Here is a 5225-nt window from a genome sequence, read left to right as displayed (position 1 = left end):
TATCCTATCCTGTTAAAGAACGTTTAAAACCCGAAAAACTCACATCGGTGCTTAAGCCTAAATTCTAAATCGATGCTTAAATATAAAATCAGTGATTAAGTTTAAACACTTAAGATTAAATCAGTGTTTGGTTTACTGAATACTACAAGATAATGTTAGGAGTTAATAATAAAATAAACGCTAAATTCTTTCATCGTTAACTTGTAAACGCAACCTCGAACTTAAAGGGGACGTATCACGGGAATTTGGTGTTGTATCAAAAGCTTCAAAACATTTTTTTTTAATCAACAGAAATCTAAAAGTATTGCTCAAATTCATGTGTTGTAAATTATTACCCCAGTGTACTAAGACTATCCATGAGTGTCTCTGGCCACAGATGGACTGGGTTAGAATAGACTGCAACTTGAAAAAAGTTAGGCTTACTGTTTTCAAGTTCTTGCATTTTCGTTCCCAAAATGCACTAGAGCAGGTCATGACTTGTTCCTTTTAAGAATTCAGTTGATTTCTTTTTCTTGATGTTCTAGAATTATTTTGTAACTAAGTGAAGGCGTTGTCGCACCATTTTCACAATAAAAGGTCAAAATCCCGTGACACTTCCCCTTTAACTCAAACTTGAAACTCGACGTAATAAAATGGCTAATACCAGCAGGAAATGTGTTCGGTTGGGATAGATTTTTTTTGTTGCAGGCGACTTTACAAGGCCTCGATCAGGCTATCAGTTATATTTCAGTAACATCAAGCTAATTTTCAATTCATATTTTGAGTCACAATTTTAAAAGGTCAGTTCTAGGTGCATAGTGCTGTCGCATGCTGATCCAAACAATATAGAAAATTCACGTCCAGACTGATTCTGCAGGGTTTCACTGAAGTTCCCTTCTCATGCATGATGCTCAAGTACGGTAAGGTAACGTCTTTATTTGACGAGGTTAGCACTTAACAGCTTGAAGCTAACGTGAACCTGTGGCCCTCCAGGGGCCCGTTTCTCGAAAGTCCCAGCAACTTACCGGGCCCGAAGTGTCTGGTGATAAATGTTTCTTAACAGAAGTCAATTTTTGTTACGTTAGCTTTGAATACTAATTTTTAAAATCTTATAATTCTATGAAAACATTGGCCAAGTACCATGTCTGTAATCACTTTGTAATCGGCGAAAAAACATTTAAAAATATACTTATCGGGCCCGGTAAGTTACGGGGACTTTCGAGAAACGGGTCCTAGGTCTCTATCACCCATGACTGTTACCAGCGTCCAGAAGTCTCGTATCAGTGTTGGAATATAGCTGTGACATGTTTCGGTCGGTTTGTGTTCTTTACACTGTTACAGATACTAAACTGTTTATATTTTGACGTGCAATTGTAACAGGAAGTTGTGAACTAAGTCGACTGGTGTCACTGTGCATCCTCATCCAAAACAGCTCCAATAATTCTACCGTTCCTGTGTCATGATGTTGAAGGGATGGCTGCCTGCCAATATACGCATATCCGGAGGATTTCCAAGAAGTATTTTAACCACACACAGTAGACTGGTTGGGAGAAAATAGACAACAAACGTAGCCATATCAGCTGACCACAGGATCCACCTGAGAGGACGAAAACAGTGACTCACTAAGGAAGAGATCACGGCTCGCTGGTCTTTTAGGCGTCAAAGTTAGCTATTCAAGCGTATTTATTTTGTGTTGCTTTCTCTATAAAGTGTCAAACAGTTTATATGGTTCTAAATTTTGAATCTATCTTTGTAGAGGCGGCATGGCTAAGGCTTTCAGGGTACCGGATTTAAGATCTGTAAAGCGTGGGTTCAAGTTTCGCTCTGGCCAATGGCTGGAATATTCATTAGTAGTCCCGACAACATAACATGGCATGCTGATAAAACTTTAAAATGGCTTTCTTAGAACTGCTTGTTTTACAAAGTGATTTTTTTCAATGTTTAAAAAGGGGGTTTTGTTTCATTTGAATTAATTTGGACACAATTTAGAAACAGGATTTAAGGAGAAGTATCACGGCGATTTTGACCTTTTGTCGTGAATGGTGCATGGGACAACACCTTCGGTTTGTTGCAAAATAATTCTAGAATATGAAGAAAAAGAAATCAACTGAATTCTTGAAAGGAACAACTCATGACCTGCTCTAGTGCATTTGGAAACGAACACGCGAGAACTTGTAAACAGTTTGCCTAACTTTTTTCAAGTAACAGTCCATTCTAACCCAGTCCATCCGTGGCCAGCGACACTCAACGATAGTCTTAAGGCTGGTTCACACGAGCAACGCAAACGCAAGCAAACGCAAGCGCAAGCAAACATACGTGTGAACTACCACAACGCAAACGCAAGCGCCAACGCAAGGAATGGAAAATTTTTCATTTCCTTGCGCTTGCATTTGCGCTTGCGTTTGCATTTCACACGTGTGAACCGGGGCAACGCAAACGCAAGATGAACAACATTCGTTCCATGCCTCGGCGGTTTAAGTTCAAACCTCTCATGCGATGAAAAACTAGCAGAGAGTGTCAGAAAATATCCTGTGCTTTAAGAAAAAAGTTGCAGCGGATTCAAAGAAAAAGACAAGAAGCAACTTGCATGGAGTGATGTAGCAAGAGAAGTGGGGCTAGAAAACGGTATGCCTTTGCATTTGGCGCCTTCGCCTTAACAGATGACGGCCGAGAACGAGAAAGAAAACCAATCCTAAAACATCGCCTTCGTCCGCAATCTTTTATCTCGTTCCCAGAGTCCTCGCTTACCGACTGCTGTTCTAGGGTAACGCGGACTCTGGGAACAAGATTGCCGCCATCTTAAGGTACTGAAATGCGCGTGCGTATCTCATTCTGCTTGCGTTTGCGTTCGACGTGTGAACGTCTCTTGCGCTTGCGCTTGCGTCGCTCGTGTGAACCAGCCTTAGTACACTGGCCATGGGGTGGCAATCTACCTGAACAAATTTGAACAATATTGGTAGGTTTCTGTTGATAAAAGAAACGTTTTGGATACTTTCCCTTTAAGTTATCCGGCCCTGGCGGTCGCAATTAATACGCCCTCTCTGAGAGTTAAGATTGGATAAACCTGAAAGATAACTCATATTTTTCTTACTTCTTGGATGTTTCAGGGTGGGAATCAGGTGGTGTTCCCGGACAGCAAGACATCGCGGTAACTGACCACCTGGTGATTTACTTCTGCTTGTTCCCAATTTCGCTGCTTTCAATCCTACAAATGTTGGTCCCTGCAGTGGGTTAAATGTTTGTGATGGTCTACAATCTCATTCAGCGTGACTAGAAAGAATGCAAACATAAATTGTACATTTAACACGCATGCTTCATGAAAATGCAAATTGGCTTTTGAAGTATCGGCGTTTCGCTAGAAATTCTCCCAGTTCGGTCTTTCCACGAATCAGAAATAGGAAGACAGCGTCAGTTGTGTTGATCAAGTTCACCAAAGCAGACGACAGCTACTTTTGCCACTTAATTAAAAAGCGCTGTATAAACAGAGCAGTCTTTGTTTACTTGTTTGAAGAGGACTCAGAAGCTACCACCACACGACACAACCAATGACAGGCATTCACAACAAACAATATGTATTCCAAAAGGTACACGCGATATCACATTTCATGTTTTATGTAATGTTTAAAACACGAGCAGCAGTTTTCATCGGGATTTAAAACCACGAGGCGCAGCCAAATGGTTTTAGACCCGATAAAACACGTGCTGCGAGCTTTTTGAACGGCTAAAAAACATTGCTGGAAAAGCGTGTGTCAAGAGAGTTCATAACAATGATGCTTTTGTGAACGTTGGAAATTAGCATACGAGTAAAATCATTAAACACCGGATAGTAATGAGGATGAGGTATCGGATATAAAACCACTGCACGTGATGTTTTATCGACCATTTGATAGGTCAATTGGCTTATGAATTATTAATAAGTTTTTGAATTGGTTCTGACGTTTTCTATAGAAGTATACTTAAAGGGGCAGTATCATGGAAGATCGATGGGAGATATCATGATTTTTGGCCAAAATTCACTAAGTTTAAACTTTGAACACTGTAATAATTAATTTCTCAATCGCTAATTTAAGGAAATATTTACAGTGATTCTAAGACGAATGGTTGAACCAAAATATAGTACAACCAACCGGCGATTTTTAGTGCGTTACAACAGCGAAATTTGAAAACGTCTCGCGGACGTTTTCAACTCTATCTTGGTCATCTGCTGGCGGAAATATCCTTGGATAGTTTCTTTGCATTCTGATAGTCTTTTAATGGAATTTTGTCATTATATCTTGGCTGCTATCAACCGAATAGCGTCTTTCCGATTTTCGATGTCTTACTAAAAATAGCGTGATACTGTCCCTTTAATCTTAGTGCTTGCTATACTTGCACCCGCCATGCCATTGATAGCTGTTTTGCTAACCGTCGGATTGCGAGTGCTTCTTGCACAATTTTCGTTGTCACTTTGTTGCTGGGGTTGTTGTCTTTTCCTTGAGATATAGGAGATAGAAGATCTCCTAGCATTTTGCTTATTTCTTTTCCCTTCCTTCCTTCCTTCCTTGAAGGACCAGCTAAAACATCAAACTGTACTTGCTTAAAATTTATTCCATCACTGACAGCTTCCAGAACTGAAATACAGAACACCTTCGTCCTTGAATTGCTGCATGTTCCTAGAGTAAGTAACTACATTTCATTTTTCAGGAATGGCCGACCCCCAGTTTTTCTTTACTGTGCGCGTTTACACTAGCGTCAGAAGCGACGAAAGCGGAATCGGAATCGGAATCGGAAGTCAAAAGAATCATCTGACCTTGAAATAATTGCTATTATAAGAAGAGAAGTCACGGAACAGAAATGTTTCGACACCTATTTGCTAGTTTTTTTTCAGCTAGTTCTTCATTATAGTCTATGCTATTAGGATAAAAATTCGACCAAAACCCATACTCTATACTTTTACGATGAAATTTGGCCAAAATCCATTGTGTATAGTATTGGGATGACAGTTAGACCATAATCCATAGTGTATACTATTGGGGGTGAATATTAAGCCAAAATCCATTGTGTATAGTATTAGGATTAAAATTTAGCCAAATTCCATAGTCTATAGCATTAGAGTGAAAATTAGGCCAAAATCCATGATATTAGGATGAAAATTCGACCAAAATCCATAGTGTGTAGTACTTAGATGGAAATTAGGCCAAAATCCATAGTCGATCGATAGTATTGGAGTGAAAATTAGACCAAACTCCATAGTGTATAGTACAAGG

The 5225-nt window shown here is 39.7% G+C and overlaps 1 long non-coding RNA gene across 2 annotated transcripts; it reads left to right on the top strand.

Annotated features, from left to right (window-relative positions):
- The first annotated feature begins 608 nt into the window (after nt 1–608).
- LOC146468171 (uncharacterized) lies at nt 609–5009 on the top strand. Of its 2 annotated transcripts, XR_014867570.1 has the most exons (4): nt 609–894; nt 1360–1643; nt 3087–3563; nt 4663–5009. It is a non-coding gene; the product is annotated as an uncharacterized LOC146468171 (long non-coding RNA). The 2 variants fall into 2 exon arrangements; XR_014867569.1 differs by lacking the exon at nt 609–894 and having other exon boundaries at nt 1149–1643.
- The last annotated feature ends 216 nt before the right edge of the window (nt 5010–5225 follow it).

This window comes from Pavona decussata, unplaced genomic scaffold (assembly GCF_977016875.1).
Source record: "Pavona decussata unplaced genomic scaffold, jaPavDecu1.1 SCAFFOLD_133, whole genome shotgun sequence".
NCBI classification, from domain to species: domain Eukaryota; kingdom Metazoa; phylum Cnidaria; class Anthozoa; order Scleractinia; family Agariciidae; genus Pavona; species Pavona decussata.
The sequence above is the reverse complement of the archived record's forward strand: the minus strand, read 5'-3'. Positions and strand labels throughout refer to the sequence as shown.